We start from the raw sequence: 19,587 nt of genomic DNA, 5'->3' as shown, positions 1-19,587 counted from the left end.
GCAAACTTGATTCAGTGTCTTGACATGTATACGCTGTTTCGCTGACTTGATTGTCACAAGAAACAAAGTGTGTTTGATAAGATCCGACCATTTTATTACGGGAGGATCAGTATGTATGGATTCTGATGTGACTGATAAACCCATTCATATCTTAAGCATAATCTAATACGTGAGACAACGCCCTGGCACACGATAAAAAAAAAAAAAGAGAGAGAGCGGTTTTGTGTCCCCACAGTCCATAATGTAGAAAAGAGAGAAAAAACCCTTTCTGATTTGGTGTGTGTGCTCATAGTGCAGAGTGTAGAGAAAAGAAAGCCGTTTTGGTGTCACGGGTGTTGTGACTTACACACACACATTTCTAAATTGAGAAAGGAAATTATTTTAGAGGAAGCACTAGAGATTAGATCCCACATTTGTTGATAGGCATTCATTTATTTCTTCACTTCTGATGAAGTTTCAACAATAAACAACAAACTTTGTATTATGAGAAAGAACCAGACTCATTCTTCAGGAATCCGAAAATAAGCTCTATTTTATGAGTTATGCACGAATTCGGATTCTCCTATAAAACGAATTCATTAACTCAAACCAAGTTAAGACTGCTTTGTCCTTCATATTTATTCATGTCTAATCAAGTTTCAACGATAAACAACGTTGTACTTTGTAGAATGAGAAAGAACTTCTTCAGCAATAAGCATCTCTCGACATATGACGAAATACAGATTTTGCTATAAAATTAATTCCTTCTATCAGCCTGACTTAAAACTGTTTGTCCTCCTTATTTATCCACTTCAAATCAAGTTTCAACAATTAAAAAAAATTTGTAGTTTGAGAAAGAACAACTTAATCTTCAGCAATCAGTATAAAAAGAGGTGCAAATGCCAACCATACATACCTAAAAGGTGGAGCGGAAGTATTCAGCTGCAAGTAGGTGTGAATGTTCGACCATAATTTGTAAAAAGCGGGTAAGAAAAGGTTCGAATGCCCGACTATATATTAACAAAAGCGGGAGGAGAGGTCTTCGGATGAGAGTGGGTGAGAATTTCCAACCATAATCTATAAAATACGGTGAAAAAAAAATATGTGAATGCCTCATAGAACACTAAAAGCGGAAGTGTTCGGCTGCAAGAAGGTGTGAATGTCCGACTATATTTGGTGAAAAGCAGGTGAAGCAAGGTCTGAATGCCCAACCTTACATCATCAAAAGCGAGATCAGAGGTGTTTGGCTGCAAGAAGGCCATAGTTTGCCAAAAGCGGGTAAGCTGCGAATGACCGACTAAATATCAACAAAAGTGGGGGCGGAGGTCTTCGGATGCAAGTGGGTGTGAATATCCCACCATACAAGTATGGTGGAGAGGAAGCTGTGAATGGCCGACCATAGTAAAAGGCGGGTGAGAGAAGGTGCGAATGTCAAACCATACATAATCAAAAAAGGGAGCGGAGGTGTTCTGCTGTAAGAAGGTGTGAATGTCCAACCATAGTTGGTAAAAAGCGGGTAAGAAAAGGTTAAAATACCCGACTGTACACAATCAATAGCGGGAGCGGAGTTGTTCGGCTACTAAAAGGTGTGAAAGTCCGACCATGGTTTGTAAAAAGCGGGTAAGAAAAGGTGCGAATGCCCGACAATGTATGATCAAAAGAGGGAGTGGAGGTTTTCGGCTGCAAGAAGGTCTGAATGTCCAACCATAATTTGTAAAAACCGGGGAAGAAAAGGCTCGAAATTCCGACTATACACCATCAAAAGTGGGAGCGGAGGTGTTCAGCTGCAAGACGGTCTGAATGTCCATCAATAATTGCTAGAAAACATGAAAGAAAATTTTCGAATATCAAACTGCACATGATCATAAGCGGGAGAGGAGGTGTTCAGCTGCAAGAAGGTGTGAATGTCTACCCATAATTACTGAAAAATGGGTAAGAAAAGGTGCGAATGCCTAACCATACATCATCAAAAGAGGGAGCGGAGGTGTTCCGCTGTAAGACGGTGTGAATGTCCGACCATAGATGGTAAAAAGCGGGTAAGAAAAGGTTAAATTACCCGACTGTACACAATCAAAAGAGGGAGCGGAGTTGTTCAGCTAAGAGAAGGTGTGAAAGTCCGACCTTGGTTTGTAAAAAGCGGGTAAGAAAAGGTTCGTATGCCCGAATATACACTATCAAAACCGGAAGCGTAGGTGTTCGGCTGCAAGAAGGTGTGAACGTCCGACCAAAGTTTGTAAAAAGCAGTTAAGAAAAGGTTCGAATATCTAACCAAACATAATCAAAAGCGGGAGCAGAGCTGTTCAACTGGAAGTAGGTGTGAATGTCAGATCATAATTTGCAAAAAGCTGATGAGAAAGGGTGAGAATGCCCGACTATACATCATCAAATGCGGGAGCGGAGTTGTTCGGCTGTGAGTAGGTGTGAATCTCCGACCATAATTGCTGAAAAATGTGTTAGAAAAGGTAAAAATGCCGGTCCATACATCATCAAAATCGGGAGAGGTGGTGTTCAGCTGCAAGAAGGTCTAAATGTCCATCAATAATTGCTAGAAAACATGAAAGAAAATTTTCGAAAATCAAACCACACATGATCATAAGTGGGAGAGGAGGTGTTCAGCTGCAAGAAGGTGTGAATGTCCACCCATAATACCTGAAAAATGGGTAAAAAAAAGGTGCGAATGCCCAACCATACATCATCAAAAGCAGGAGTGCATGTGTTCGGCTACAAGAAGGTGTGAACGTCCAACCAAAGTTTGTAAAAAGCAGTTAAGAAAAGGTTCGAATATCCAACCAAACATAATCAAAAGCGGGAGCAGAGCTGTTCGACTGCAAGTAGGTGTGAATGTCAGATCATAATTTGCAAAAAGCTGATGAGAAAGGGTGAGAATGCCCGACTATACACCATCAAATGCGGGAGCGGAGTTGTTCGGCTGTGAGTAGGTGTGAATCTCCGACCATAATTGCTGAAAAATGTGTTAGAAAAGGTAAGAATGCCGGTCCATACATCATCAAAAGCGAGAGAGGTTGTGTTCGGCTGCAAGTAGGTGTGACTGTTCGACTAAAGTTTGTAAAAAAGTGGGTAAGACAAGGTGCGAATGCCTGACAATGTATGATCAAAAGCGGGAGCGGAGGTGTTCAGCTGCAAGAAGGTCTACATGTCCATCAATAATTGCTAGAAAACATGAAAGAAACTTTTCGAAAATCAAACCGCACATGATCATAAGTGGGATAGGAGGTGTTCAGCTGCAAGGTGTGAATGTCCACCCATAATTCCTGAAAAATGGGCAAAAAAAAGGTGTGAATGCCCAACCATACATCATCAAAAGCAGGAGTGGAAGTGTTCGGCTACAAGAAGGTGTGAACGTCCAACCAAAATATGTAAAAAGCAGTTAAGAAAAGGTTCGAATATCCAACCAAACATAATCAAAAGCGGGAGCAGAGCTTTCCGACTGCAAGTAGGTGTGAATGTCAGATCATAATTTGCAAAAAGCTGATGAGAAAGGGTGAGAATGCCCGACTATACATCATCAAATGCGGGAGCGGAGTTGTTCGGCTGTGAGTAGGTGTGAATCTCCGACCATAATTGCTGAAAAATGTGTTAGAAAAGGTAAAAATGCCGGTCCATACATCATCAAAAGCGAGAGAGGTTGTGTTCGGCTGCAAGTAGGTGTGAATGTCCAGCCATAATTACTCACAAACGGGTAAGAAAAGGTAGTATTGCCAGACCATATATGATCAAAACAGGGAGCGGAGGTGGTTCAGCTGCAAGAAGGTTTGAATGTCTCCGACTAAAGTTCAAATATATTAAAGAAAGCGGGAGGAGAGGTCTTCGGATGAGAGTGGTTGAAAATTTCCGACCATAATGTATAAAATGCGGTGAAAAAAAGGTGTGATAGAACACTAAAAGGTGGAGCGGAAGTGTTCGGCTGCAAGAAGGTGTGAATGTCCGACTATATTTGGTGAAAAGCAGGTGAAGCAAGGTCTGAATGCCCAACCTTACATCATCAAAAGCGAGATCAGAGGTGTTTGGCTGCAAGAAGGCAATAGTTTGCCAAAAGCGGGTAAGGTGCGAATGTCCGACTAAATATCAACAAAATTTGGGGCAGAGGTCTTCGGATGCAAGTGGGTGTGAATATCCAACCATACAAGTATGGTGGAGAGGAAGCTGTGAATAGCCGACCATAGTTTGGAAAAAGCGGGTAAGAAAAGGTTTGAATACCCGAACATACACCATCAAAAGAGGGAGCGGAGGTGTTCCGCTGTACGAAGGTGTGAATGTCCGACCATAGTTGGTAAAAAGCGGGTAAGAAAAGGTTAAAATACCCGACTGTACACAATCAATAGCGGGAGCGGATGTGTTCGGCTACAAGAAGGTGTGAAAGTCCGACCATGGTTTGTAAAAAGCGGGTAAGAAAAGGTGCGAATGTCCGACAATGTATGATCAAAAGAGAGAGCGGAGGTTTTCGGATACAAGAAGGTTTGAATGTCCCACCATAGTTTGTAAAAAGCGGGTAAGAAAAGGTTCGAATGCCCGACTATACACAATCAATAGCGGGAGCGGATGTGTTCGGCTACAAGAAGGTGTGAAAGTCCGATCATGGTTTGTAAAAACCGGGAAGAAAAGGCTCGAAAGCCCGACTATACACCATCAAAAAGAAGGTTTGAATGTCCATCAATAATTGCTTTGAAACAAGAAAGTAAATTTTCGAATATCAAACCGTACATGATCATAAGCGGGAGAGGAGGTGTTCCGCTGTAAGACAGTGTGAATGTCCGACCATAGTTGGTAAAAAGCGGGTAAGAAAAGGTTAAAATACCCGACTGTACACAATCAAAAGAGGGAGCGGAGTTGTTCAGCTAAGAGAAGGTGTGAAAGTCCGACCATGGTTTCTAAAAAGCGGGTAAGAAAAGGTTCGTATGCCCGAATATACACTATCAAAACCGGAAGCGTAGGTGTTCGGCTGCAAGAAGGTGTGAACGTCCGACCAAAGTTTGTAAAAAAGCAGTTAAGAAAAGGTTCGAATATCTAACCAAACATAATCAAAAGCGGGAGCAGAGCTGTTCGACTGCAAGTAGGTGTGAATGTCAGAGAATAATTTGCAAAAAGCTGATGAAAAAGGGTGAGAAATCCCGACTATACACCATCAAATGCGGTAGCGGAGTTGTTCGGCTGTGAGTAGGTGTGATTCTCCAATCATAATTGCTGAAAAATGTGTTAGAAAAGGTAAGAATGCCGGTCCATACATCATCAAAAGCGGGAGAGGTGGTGTTCGGCTGCAAGTAGGTGTGAATGTCCATTAATAATTGCTTTAAAACATGAAAGAAAATTTTCGAATATCAAACCTTACATGATCATTAGCGGGAGAGGAGGTGTTCAGCTGCAAGAAGATGTGAATATCCACCCATAATTACTGAAAAATTGGTAGGAAAAGATGCGAATGTCCAACCATAAATTATCAAAAGCAGGAGTGGAGTTGTTCAGCTACAAGAAGGTATGAAAGTCCAACCATGATTTGTAAAAAGCGGGTAAGAGAAGGTTCGAATACCCGAATATATACCATCAAAAGCGGAAGCGGGGGTGTTCGGCTGCAAGAAGGTGTGAAAGTCCGACCAAAGTTTGTAAAAAGCAGTTAAGAAAAGGTTTGAATACCCAACCGAACATAATCAAAAGCGGGAGCAGAGCTGTTCGACTGCAAGTAGGTGTGAATGTCAGATCATAATTGCTGAAAAATGTGATAGAAAAGACTAGAATGCCGGACAACACATCATCAAAAGCGGGAGAGATTGTTTTTCGGCTGCAAGTAGATGTGAATGTCCAGCCATAATTACTCACAAACGGGGGAAGAAAAGGTAGTATTTCCAGACCACACATGATCAAAACAGGGAGTGGAGGTGGTTCAGCTGCAAGGTGTGAATGTCTGACTAAAGTTTGTAAAAACCGTGTAAGACAAGGGGCGAATGCCCGACAATGTATGATCAAAAGAGGGAGCGGAGGTTTTCGGCTGCAAGGTCTGAATGTCCAACCGTAATTTGTAAAAATCGGGGAAGAAAAGGCTCGAAAGCCCAACTATACACCATCAAAAGCGGGAGCAGAGGTGTTCAGGTGCAAGAAGGTCTGAATGTCCGACCAATAATTACTGAAAAATGGGTAAGAAAAGGTGCGAATGCCAAATCATACATCATCAAAAGCGGGAGAGGTGGTGTTCGGCTGCAAGTAGGTGTGAATGTCCATTAATAATTGCTTTAAAACATGAAAGAAAATTTTCGAATATCAAACCTTACATGATCATTAGCGGGAGAGGAGGTGTTCAGCTGCAAGAAGATGTGAATATCCACCCATAATTACTGAAAAATTGGTAGGAAAATATGCGAATGTCCAACCATAAATTATCAAAAGCAGGAGTGGAGTTGTTCAGCTACAAGAAGGTATGAAAGTCCAACCATGGTTTGTAAAAAGCGGGTAAGAGAAGGTTCGAATACCCGAATATATACCATCAAAAGCGGAAGCGGGGGTGTTCGACTGCAAGTAGGTGTGAATGTCAGATCATAATTGCTGAAAAATGTGATAGAAAAGACTAGAATGCCGGACAACACATCATCAAAAGCGGGAGAGATTGTTTTTCGGCTGCAAGTAGATGTGAATGTCCAGCCATAATTACTCACAAACGGGGGAAGAAAAGGTAGTATTTCCAGACCACACATGATCAAAACAGGGAGTGGAGGTGGTTCAGCTGCAAGGTGTGAATGTCTGACTAAAGTTTGTAAAAACCGTGTAAGACAAGGGGCGAATGCCCGACAATGTATGATCAAAAGAGGGAGCGGAGGTTTTCGGCTGCAAGGTCTGAATGTCCAACCGTAATTTGTAAAAATCGGGGAAGAAAAGGCTCGAAAGCCCAACTATACACCATCAAAAGCGGGAGCAGAGGTGTTCAGGTGCAAGAAGGTCTGAATGTCCGACCAATAATTACTGAAAAATGGGTAAGAAAAGGTGCGAATGCCAAATCATACATCATCAAAAGCAGGAGCGGATGTGTTCGGCTACAAGAAGGTTTGAATGTCCAACCATAGTAAGTAATAGGTGGGTAAGAAAAGGCTCGAATGCCCGACTATACACCATCAAAAGCGGAAGCGGAGGTGTTCGGCTGCAAGACGGTGTGAACGTCCAACCAAAGTTTGTAAAAAGCATTAAGAAAATGTTCGAATATCCAACCAAACATAATCAAAAGCGGGAGCAGAGCTGTTCGACTGCAAGTAGGTGTGAATATCAGATCATAATTTGCAAAAAGCTGATGAGAAAGGGTGAGAATGCCCGACTATACACTATCAAATGTGGGAGCGGAGGTGTTCGTCTGTGAGTAGGTGTGAATGTCCGACCATAATTGCTGAAAAATGGGTAAGAAAAGGTACTATTGCCAGACCATATATGATCAAAACAGGGAGCGGAGGTGGTTCAGCTGCAAGAAGGTTTGAATGTCCGACTAAAGTTTGTAAAAAGCGGGTAAGACAAGGTGTGAATGCCCGACAATGTATGATCAAAAGAGGAGCGGAGGTTTTCGGCTGCAAGAAGGTCTGAATGTCCACCCATAATTACTGAAAAATGGGTAAGAAAAGGTGCGAAAGCCCAACCGCACATGATCATAAGTGGATGAGAAGGTAGTAAGTAGTGCAAGTAGGTGTGAATCTAAGATCATAATTTGTAAAAAGCGGGTAAGAAAAGGTAAGAATGCCCAACCATAAATTATCAAAAGCGGCAGCAGAGTTTCGGCTGGTATTTATCAATGTCTAGATAGATTTCAACAAAAAACAACGTTGTACTTTGCAGTAAAAGAAAGTGCAAATCAAAAGTTTTAGGAATCCGAGAATAAGCTTATTTTCATGAGTTCTGCACGATTTCGGATTTTATGTATAAAATGAATTTCTTCACGCAAACTAAGTTAACACTGCTTTGTCCTTCATATGTACCCATTTCTACATATATTTCAAGCATAAACTTCATCATACTTCCCTGAATGAGAAAGAGCCACACTTGTGATTAAGCCATACCTCCCTTTTGAGGAGTTCTGCATGATTTGGGATTTTATCTATAAAATTAATTCCTTCACTCAAACTATGTTAAAACGGCTTTTACCTTCATATTTATCAATGTCTCAATAGATTTAAACAAAAAAACAACGTTGTACTTTGCAATAAAAGAAAGAGCAAATCAAAAGTTTTAGGAATCCGAGAATAAGCTTATTTTCATGAGTTCTGCACGATTTCGGATTTTATGTATAAAATGAATTCATTCACTCAAACCAAGTTAAAACTGCTTTTTCCTTCATATTTATCAATGTCTAGATCGACTTCAACAAAGAACAACATTGTATTTTGCAGTAGAAGAAAGAGCAAAACTGAAGGATCAGGAATCCGAGAATAAGCTTCTTTTCATACGTTCTGCATGATTTGGGATTTTATGTATAAAATGAATTCCTTCTCTCAAACTAAGTTAACACTGCTTTGTCCTTCATATGTACCCATTTCTACATATATTTCAAGCATAAACTTCCTCATACTACCCTGAATGAGAAAGAGCCACACTTGTGATTAAGCCATACCTCCCTTTTGAGGAGTTCTGCATGATTTGGGATTTTATCTATAAAATTAATTCCTTCACTCAAACTATGTTAAAACGGCTTTTACCTTCATATTTATCAATGTCTCAATAGATTTAAGCAAAAAAACAACGTTGTACTTTGCAATAAAAGAAAGAGCAAATCAAAAGATTTAGGAATCCGAGAATAAGCTTATTTTCATGAGTTCTGCACGATTTCGGATTTTATGTATAAAATGAATTCATTCACTCAAACCAAGTTAAAACTGCTTTTTCCTTCATATTTATCAATGTCTAGATCGACTTCAACAAAGAACAACATTGTATTTTGCAGTAGAAGAAAGAGCAAAACTGAAGGATCAGGAATCCGAGAATAAGCTTCTTTTCATACGTTCTGCATGATTTGGGATTTTATGTATAAAATGAATTCCTTCTCTCAAACTAAGTTAACACTGCTTTGTCCTTCATATGTACCCATTTCTACATATATTTCAAGCATAAACTTCCTCATACTACCCTGAATGAGAAAGAACCACACTTGTGATTAAGCCATACGCCCCTTTTGAGGGGTTCTGCATGATTTGGGATTTTTTCTATAAAATCAATTCCTTCACTCAAACTATGTGAAAACGGCTTTTACCTTCATATTTATCAATGTCTCGATAGATTTAAACAAAAAAACAACGTTGTACTTTGCAGTAAAAGAAAGAGCCAATCAAAAGTTTTAGGAATCCGAGAATAAGCTTATTTTCATGAGTTCTGTACGATTTCGGATTTTATGTATAAAATGAATTCATTCACTCAAACCAAGTTAAAACTGCTTTTTCCTTCATATTTATCAATGTCTAGATCGACTTCAACAAAGAACAACACTGTATTTTGCAGTAGAAGAAAGAGCAACACTGAAGGATCAGGAATCCGAGAATAAGCTTATTTTCTTATGGGCAAGTGGGAACTGCTTTGTCCTTCATATTTATCAATGTGTAGATGGATTTTAACTTCTTCTACTGCATCTTCTTCACACCTTCTTGTAGCCGAACACTTCCGCTCCCGCTATTGATTGTGTACAGTCGGTTATTTTAACCTTTTCTTACCCGCTTTTTACCAACTATGGTCGCACATTCACACCGTCTTACAGCGGAACACCTCCGCTCCCGCTTTTTATGGTGTATAGTCGGGCATTCGAACCTTTTCTTACCCGCTATTTACAAACTATGGTAGGACATTCAAACCTTCATGTATCCGAAAACCTCCGCTCTCTCTTTTGATCATACATTTTCGGACATTCGCACCTTTTCTTACCCGCTTTTTACAAACCATGGTCGGACTGTCACACCTTCTTGTAGCCGAACACATCCGCTCCCGCTATTGATTGTGTACAGTCGGGTATTTTAACCTTTTCTTACCCGCTTTTTACCAAGTATGGTCGGACATTCACACCTTCGTACAGCGGAACACCTCCGCTCCCTCTTTTGATGGTGTATGTTCGGGCATTCAAACCTTTTCTTACCCGCTTTTTCCAAACTATGGTCGGCTATTCACAGCTTCCTCTCCACCATACTTGTATGGTGGGATATTCCCACCCACTTGCATCCGAAAACCTCCGCCCCAAATTTTGTTGATATTTAGTCGGACATTCGCACCTTACCCACTTTTGGCAAACTATGGCCTTCTTGCAGCCAAACAACTCTGATCTTGCTTTTGATGATGTAAGGTTGGGCATTCAGACCTTGCTTCACCTGCTTTTCACCAAATATAGTCGGACATTCACACCTTCTTGCAGCCGAACACTTCCGCTCCACCTTTTAGTGTTCTATCACACCTTTTTTTTCACCGCATTTTATACATTATGGTTGGAAATTTTCAACCAATTTCATCCGAAGACCTCTCCTCCCGCTTTTGTTAATATATTTGAACTTTAGTTTGACATTCAAACCTTCTTGCAGCTGAACCACCTCCGCTCCCTGTTTTGATCATATATGGTCTGGCAATACTACCTTTTCTTACCCGTTTGTGAGTAATTATGGCTGGACATTCACACCTACTTGCAGCCGAACACAACCTCTCTCGCTTTTGATGATGTATGGACCGGCATTTTTACCTTTTCTAACACATTTTTCAGCAATTATGGTCGGAGATTCACACCTACTCACAGCCAAACAACTCCGCTCCCGCATTTGATGATGTATAGTCGGGCATTCTCACCCTTTCTCATCAGCTTTTTGCAAATTATGATCTGACATTCACACCTACTTGCAGTCGAACAGCTCTGCTCCCGCTTTTGATTATGTTTGGTTGGATATTCGAACCTTTTCTTAACTTCTTTTTACATATTTTGGTTGGACGTTCACACCTTCTTGTAGCTGAAAACTTCCACTCCTGCTTTTGATGATGTATGGTTGGGCATTCACACCTTTTTTTTGCCCATTTTTCAGGAATTATGGGTGGACATTCACACCTTGCAGCTGAACACCTCCTATCCCACTTATGATCATGTGCGGTTTGATTTTCGAAAAGTTTCTTTCATGTTTTCTAGCAATTATTGATGGACATGTAGACCTTCTTGCAGCTGAACACCTCCGCTCCCGCTTTTGATCATACATTGTCAGGCATTCGCACTTTGTCTTACCCACTTTTTACAAACTTTAGTCGAACAGTCACACCTTTTTGCAGCCGAACACCATCTCTACCGCTTTTGATGATGTATGGTCCAGCATTCTTACCTTTTCTAACACATTCTTCAGCAATTATGGTCGGACATTCACACCTACTCAGAGCCGAACACCTCCGCTCCCGCATTTGATGGTCTATAGTCGGGCATTCTACAGCGGAAAAGACTCATTCTTATGTTTGGTTAGATAGTCGAACCTTTTCTTAACTGCTTTTTAAAAACTTTGGTCGGACGTTCACAATATCTTGCAGCCGAACACCTCCGCTTCCGCTTTTGATGGTGTATATTCGGGCATACGAACCTTTTCTTACCCGCTTTTTACAAACCAAGGTCGGACTTTCACACCTTCTCTTAGCTGAACAACTCCGCTCCCTCTTTTGATTGTGTACAGTCGGGTAATTTAACCTTTTCTTACCCGCTTTTTACCATCTATGGTCGGACATTCACACCGTCTTACAGCGGAACACCTCCGCTCCCTCTTTTGATGATGTATGGTTAGGCATTCGCACCTTTTCTTACCCATTTTTCAGTAATTATGGGTAGACATTCACACCTTCTTGCAGCTGAACACCTCCTCTCCTGCTTATGATCATGTGCAGTTTGATATTCGAAAATTTTCTTTCATGTTTTCTAGCAATTATTGATGGACATTCAGACCGTCTTGAAGCTGAACACCTCCGCTCCCACTTTTGATGTTGTATAGTCGGGCTTTCAAGCCTTTTCTTCCCCGGTTTTTACAAATTATGGTTGGACATTCAGACCTTCTTGCAGCCGAAAACCTCCACTCCCTCTTTTGATCATACATTGTCGGGCATTCGCACCTTTTCTTACCCGCTTTTTACAAACCATGGTCGGACTTTCACACCTTCTTGTAGCCGAACAACTCCGCTCCCGCTATTGATTGTGTACAGTCGGGTATTTTAACCTTTTCTTACCCGCTTTTTACCAACTATGGTTGGACATTCACACCGTCTTACAGCGGAACACCTCCGCTCCCTCTTTTGATGGTGTATGTTCGGGCACTCGAACCTTTTCTTACCCGCTTTTTACAAACTATGGTCAGACATTCAAACCTTCTTGTAGCGGAACACATCCACTCCTGCTTTTGATGATGGGTATTCAAACCTACTTGTTGCCCGCTTTTCATTAATTATGGGTGGACATACACACCTTGTCGCAGCCAAACACCTCCGCTCCCTGTTTTGATCATGTATGATTGGACATTCGCACCTTTTCTCACCCGCTTTTTACTATGGTCGGCCATTCACAGCTTCCTCTCCACCATACTTGTATGGTGGGATATTCACACCCACTTGCATCCGAAGACCTCCGCCCCCACTTTTGTTGATATTTAGTCGGTCATTCGCAGCTTACCCGCTTTTGGCAAACTATGGCCTTCTTGCAGCCAAACACCTCTGATCTCGTTTTTCATGATGTAAGGTTGGGCATTCAGACCTTGCTTCACCTGCTTTTCACCAAATATAGTCGAACAGTCACACCTTCTTGCAGCCGAACACTTCTGCTCCACCTTTTAGTGTTCTATTGGGTATTCACACCTTTTTTTTCACCGCATTTTATTGATTATGGTTGGAAATTCTCACCCACTCTTATCCGAAGACCTCTCCTCCTGCTTTTGTTAATATATAGTCGGGCATTCAAACCTTTTCTTACCCGCTTTTTACAAATTATGGTCGAACATTCACACCTACTTGCAGCCGAACACCTCCGCTCCCGCTTTTGATGGTGTATAGTCGGGCTTTCGAGCCTTTTCTTCCCCGGTTTTTACAAATTATGGTTGTACATTCAGACCTTGCAGCCGAAAACCTCCGCTCCCTCATTTGATCATACATTGTCAAGCATTCGCACCTTGTCTTACCCGCTTTTTATAAACTTTAGTCAGACATTCACACCTTGCAGCTGAACCACCTCCGCTCCCTGTTTTGATAATGTATGGTCTGGCAATACTACCTTTTCTTACCGGTTTGTGAGTAATTATGGCTGGACATTCACACCTACTTGCAGCCGAACACCACTTTTCCAGCTTTTTATGATGTATGGTCCGGCATTCTAGTCTTTTCTAACACATTTTTCAGCAATTATGGTTTGATATTCACACCTACTCACAGCCGAACACTTCCGCTCCCGCATTTGATGGTGTATAGTCGGGCATTCTCACCCTTTCTCATCAGCTTTTTGCAAATTATGATCTGACATTCAAACCTACTTGCAGTCGAACAGCTCTGCTCCCGCTTTTGATTATGTTTGGTTGGATATTCGAAACTTTTCTTCACTGCTTTTTACAAACTTTGGTTGGACGTTCACACCTTCTTGCAGCCGAACACCTCCGCTTCCGCTTTTGATGGTATATATTCGGGCATTCGAACCTTTTCTTACCCGCTTTTTACAAACCATGGTCGGACTTTCACACCTTCTTGTAGCCGAACAACTCCGCTCCCGCTATTGATTGTGTACAGTCGGGTATTTTAACCTTTTCTTACCCGCTTTTTACCAACTATTGTTGGACATTCACACCGTCTTACAGCGGAACACCTCCGCTCCCTCTTTTGATGGTGTATGTTCGGGCATTCGAACCTTTTCTTACCCGCATTTTACGAACTATGGTCGGACATTCAAAACTTCTTTTAGCCGAACACATCCACTCCTGCTTTTGATGATGTATGGTTGAGCATTCGCACCTTTTCTTACCCATTTTTTACAAACTATGGTCGGACATTCACACCTTCTTGCAGCTGAACACCTCCTCTCCCGCTTATGATGATGTGTGGTTTGATATTCGAAAATTTTCTTTCATGTTTTCTAGCAATTATTGATGGACATTCAGACCTTCTTGCAGCTGAACACCTCCGCTCCCGCTTTTGATGATGTATAGTCGGGCTTTCGAGCCTTTTCTTCCCCGGTTTTTACAAAATTATTGTTGGACATTCAGACCTTCTTGCAGCCGAAAACCTCCGCTCCCTCTTTTGATCATACATTGTCGGGCATTCGCACCTTCTCTTACCCGCTTTTTACAAACCAGGGTCGGACTTTCACACCTTTTAGTAGCCGAACAACTCCGCTCCCGCTATTGATTGTGTACAGTCGGGTATTTTCACCTTTTCTTACCCGCTTTTTACCAACTATGGTCAGACATTCATACCTTCTTACAGTGGAACACCTCCGCTCCCTCTTTTGATGGTGTATGTTCGGGCATTCGAACCTTTTCTTACCCGCTTTTTACAAACTATGGTCGGACATTAAAACCTTCTTGTAGCCGAACACATCCACTCCTGCTTTTGATGATGTATGGTTGGGCATTCGTACCTTTTCTTACCCATTTTGCAGTAATTATGGGTGGACATTCACACCTTTTTGCATTTTAACACCTCCTCTCCCGCTTATGATCATGTGCGGTTTGATATTCGAAAATTCTCTTCCATGTTTTCTAGCAATTATTGATGGACATTCAGACCTTCTTGCAGCTGAACACCTCCGCTCCAGCTGTTGATGGTGTATAGTCGGGCTTTCGAGCCTTTTCTTCCCCGATTTTTACAAATTATGGATGGACATTCAGACCTTCTTTCAGCTGAAAACCTCCGTTCCCTCTTTTGATCATACATTGTCGGGCATTCGCACCTTTTCTTACCTGCTTTTTCAATTCATGGTCGGACTTTGACACCTTTTAGTAGCGGAACAACTCTGCTCCCGCTATTGATTGTGTACAATAGGGTATTTTAACCTTTTCTTACCCGCTTTTTGCCAATTACTGTTGGACATTCCCACCTTCTTACAGTGGAACACCTCCGCTCCCTCCTTTGATGGTGTATGTTCGGGCATTCGAACCTTTTCTTACCCGCATTTTACGAACTATGGTCGGACATTCAAAACTTCTTTTAGCCGAACACATCCACTCCTGCTTTTGATGATGTATGGTTGAGCATTCGCACCTTTTCTTACCCATTTTTTACAAACTATGGTCGGACATTCACACCTTCTTGCAGCTGAACACCTCCTCTCCCGCTTATGATGATGTGTGGTTTGATATTCGAAAATTTTCTTTCATGTTTTCTAGCAATTATTGATGGACATTCAGACCTTCTTGCAGCTCAACACCTCCGCTCCCGCTTTTGATGATGTATAGTCGGGCTTTCGAGCCTTTTCTTCCCCGGTTTTTACAAAATTATTGTTGGACATTCAGACCTTCTTGCAGCCGAAAACCTCCGCTCCCTCTTTTGATCATACATTGTCGGGCATTCGCACCTTCTCTTACCCGCTTTTTACAAACCAGGGTCGGACTTTCACACCTTTTAATAAGCTTACTTTCATGAGTTCTTCACGATTTCGGATTTTGCTATAAAATGAATTCCTTCACTCAAACTAAATTAAAACTGCTAAACCGCTAATCTGTTACATGTAAGGCAGATGTCAAATTCACCGAATTAGGATTATTCGGTATTCGGCCAATCGAGCTGTAGCAGCTTTGGTAAAAGAGTATAAGTTGAAGAGTTTGTGAATAAAGGTGTGCGCACACATGGTGAGCTGTAGGAAAATAGGCAGGGAGCAATGCCGGCTGGGGTATATGTTCTTGTATGTTGTCTGACTGTTTGATTTGAATGTGTTGTGTAAGTGTCCTGTTGAATGTTACATGTTTGGGCTTTGACACGCTTCACTGTGGTTGTTAACTGTGTGGTGTGTCCTGAAATGTTATATGTTTGGGCTGTGTGACATGCTTAATGCTTCTCAGTAGCTACCCACTTATTCATATATAGCAACTGACAACGTAAGAAGTCCGGACATACTTTGATAGAGTAGTTGTAGAAGTATCCTTATTGATAATAGATAAACTAATTCATAGTGATAGAACAGTAGATGAACAGGTGCCTGCACATGTCTCACGAAAATAAAATGGATGTATGATTGCTGACGGCAGAGCAATACTGCCAAACTTATGAGTTCTTGTGGCAAACTTGATTCAGTGTCTTGACGTGTATACGCTGTTTCGCTGACTTGATTGTCACAAGAAACAAAGTGTGTTTGATAAGATCCGACCATTTTATTACGGGAGGATCAGTATGTATGGATTCTGATGTGACTGATAAAACCCATTCGTATCTTAAGCACAATCTAATACGTGAGACAACGCCCTGGCACACGATAAAAAAAAAAAGAGAGAGCGGTTTTGTGTCCCCACAGTCCATAATGTAGAAAAGAGAGAAAAAAGCCTTTCTGATTTGGTGTGTGTTCTCACAGTGCAGAGTGTAGAGAAAAGAAAGCCGTTTTGGTGTCACGGGTGTTGTGACTTACACACACACATTTCTAAATTGAGAAAGGAAATTATTTTAGAGGAAGCACTAGAGTTTAGATCCAACATTTGTTGATAGGCATTCATTTATTTCTTCACTTCTGATAAAAATGATAAGACTGACCTAAAGAATTGGAGGCCCATCACACTTTTAAACTTTGACTGTAAACTTTTTAGCAAGGTTTTAACGACACGGATGTCCTCTGTTTTAGAGGAGGTAATTCACCCAGACCAGGCTTGTGCCATCTCAGAGAGACAACTCACCGACAGCCTCGTACTGATTCGAGACATCATTGATTACGCTAGAGACAGAAACACCCGGCTTGTCATCTTAAATTTAGACTTTGAAAAAGCTTTTGATCGGGTCTCGCATCAATATCTCTTTCAGGTGTTGCAGCAATCGAATAGGGCCCGAATGTTCCTACTTGGTGAGATTTGCTTGGTTGAGACGCTTGCTCCCCCCCCTTGCTCCTCGGCTGACCAAGTAGGAACAATCGGGCCCTATTCGATGGCTGCCTTGTCTTTTACTCTGTGCAAAAGACAAGGCAGCCACAAACACCACGGGAACACCGTATTGAGGCTTTGATCTGACCACTCATTCGGTGTCGCGTTTCTTTCAAGCAATTCTCCCGGTTAGCCCACACTCGGCTCGCTTCCAGAGCTGTGTTAAAGTCTACTTCGCATTCACTCTCTTTTCTCAGCAGATTAAAAGAAAGTTTCATCTTGGGCTCCCTGAAACTTCCATCCTGCACCGCTGTTTGCTTTTTCACAAGAGCAGAGAAGAGCGCACCGTTCCCAGCGGCACTGCAGTACTGGGTCGATGCTTGGAGTGAACGGAGCAAGCTTCTTTTTCAACTCCTATTCTTAAAAATCCATTTAATATGTAGTCCTCGTATAGAGGACACATTAAACTGATAAGAACAGATACTACACTTGATCTTAGCCAAAAGGCCGAGAAGCGATAACTGTCCACTGTTTCAGGTCCGAGGGCCCTTGCTGGCACAATGCGCACTTGTAGCAGTGTTCTTTTTATGGCCATAGGTGGCCAGAGTGTCACGTTGCACCTCCACCCACCCGCTGCACTGAGCACTCTTCAGCCCTTTTAAATGGTATAACTTTGCACTCCCGCATGCTCCAGCAAGCACCATTCAAGCAACAACTTTGCACTCCAGCTTCGAACATCGGCACAATCGCAACAAGTAAGGCGACTCTACTCAGAGAAGTCACTCTGCACAGTAACAAGATTTCTTTTGCACAGACAGAAAGGGCTTCACCCGCAAAGGTAAAGCCTGCCAAAAATAGAAACAACTCATTAGTGCTGCTCTCCACGAAAGTCTTTAGTAAAAGGCGAAAGACTTGTATGTTATGAAGAGAAACCAGAGTACGATTATCCGTCACTGCGGGAGCAGGGCATCAGGCTAGTTGCCATAGCCACCTTCCCCATGGTGAGCGTTGCTTGGTTGAAACGCTTGCCCCTGTGCAATCGACAAGGCAGCAACAAAAACACCACGGGAACACCGTATTGAGGCTTTGTTCTGACAGCTCATTCGGTGTCGCGTTTCTTTCAAGCAATTCTCCCGGTTAGCCCACACTCGGCTCGCTCCCAGAGCCGTGTTAAAGTCTACTTCGCATTCACTCTCTTTTCTCAGCAGACTCTTGGGATTTTATCTATAAAATGAATTCCTTCACTCAAACTATGTTAAAACTGCTTTGTCCTTCATATTTACCATGTCTAGAAAGATTTAAACAAAAAAAAAACAACGTTGTACTTTGCAGTAAAAGAAAGAGCAAATCTAAAGTTTCAGGAATCCGAGAATAAGCTTACTTTCATGAGTTCTTCACGATTTCGGATTTTGCTATAAAATGAATTCCTTCACTCAAACTAAATTAAAACTGCTAAACCGCTAATCTGTTACATGTAAGGCAGATGTCAAATTCACCGAAATAGGATCTAAGGGTATTCGGCCAATCGAGCTGTAGCAGCTTTGGTAAAAGAGTATAAGTTGAAGAGTTTGTGAATAAAGGTGTGCGCACACATAGTGAGCTGTAGGAAAATAGGCAGGGAGCAATGCCGGCTGGGGTATATGTTCTTGTATGTTGTCTGACTGTTTGATTTGAATGTGTTGTGTAAGTGTCCTGTTGAATGTTACATGTTTGGGCTTTGACACTTCACGGTGGTTGTTAACTGTGTGGTGTGTCCTGAAATGTTATATGTTTGGGCTGTGTGACATGCTTAATGCTTGTCAGTAGCTACCCACTTATTCATATATAGCAACTGACAACATAAGAAGTCTGGACATACTTTGATAGTAGTTGTAGAAGTATCCTTATTGATAATAGATAAACTAATTCATAGTGATAGAACAGTAGATGAACAGGTGCCTGCACATGTCTCACGAAAATAAAATGGGTGTATGATTGCTGACGGCAGAGCAATACTGCCAAACTTATGAGTTCTTGTGGCAAACTTGATTCAGTGTCTTGACGTGTATACGCTGTTTCGCTGACTTGATTGTCACAAGAAACAAAGTGTGTTTGATAAGATCCGACCATTTTATTACGGGAGGATCAGTATGTATGGATTCTGATGTGACTGATAAACCCATTCGTATCGTAAGCATAATCTAATACGTGAGACAACGCCCTGGCACACAATCAAAAAAAAAAAGAGAGAGCGGTTTTGTGTCCCCACAGTCCATAATGTAGAAAAGAGAGAAAAAAGCCTTTCTGATTTGGTGTGTGTTCTCACAGTGCAGAGTGTAGAGAAAAGATAGAAAAGAAAGCCGTTTTGGTGTCACGGGTGTTGTAACTTACACACACACATTTCTGAATTGAGAAAGGAAATTATTTTAGAGGAAGCACTAGAGTTTAGATCCCACATTTGTTGATAGGCATTCATTTATTTCTTCACTTCTGATGAAGTTTCAACAATAAACAACAAACTTTGTATTATGAGAAAGAACCAGACTCATTCTTCAGGAATCCGAAAATAAGCTCTATTTTACGAGTTATGCACGAATTCGGATTCTCCTATAAAACCTTAACTCTA

The 19,587-nt window shown here is 41.6% G+C and overlaps 2 non-coding genes across 2 annotated transcripts; both read right to left on the bottom strand.

The window, feature by feature from the left end:
* Positions 1-17,317: 17,317 nt before the first annotated feature.
* LOC140317084 (U2 spliceosomal RNA) lies at positions 17,318-17,501 on the bottom strand. The gene has a single exon (XR_011917431.1). It is a non-coding gene; the product is annotated as a U2 spliceosomal RNA (small nuclear RNA).
* A 308-nt stretch (positions 17,502-17,809) lies between these two features.
* Positions 17,810-17,923, bottom strand: LOC140317318 (U5 spliceosomal RNA). The gene has a single exon (XR_011917642.1). It is a non-coding gene; the product is annotated as a U5 spliceosomal RNA (small nuclear RNA).
* Between the last annotated feature and the right edge of the window lie 1,664 nt (positions 17,924-19,587).

Source organism: Leuresthes tenuis, unplaced genomic scaffold (genome assembly GCF_036924035.1).
Source record: "Leuresthes tenuis unplaced genomic scaffold, fLeuTen1.0.hap1 SCAF_10, whole genome shotgun sequence".
Taxonomy (NCBI): domain Eukaryota; kingdom Metazoa; phylum Chordata; class Actinopteri; order Atheriniformes; family Atherinopsidae; genus Leuresthes; species Leuresthes tenuis.
Note: the sequence above shows the minus strand (reverse complement) of the source record. Positions and strands in the feature narration are given on the sequence as shown.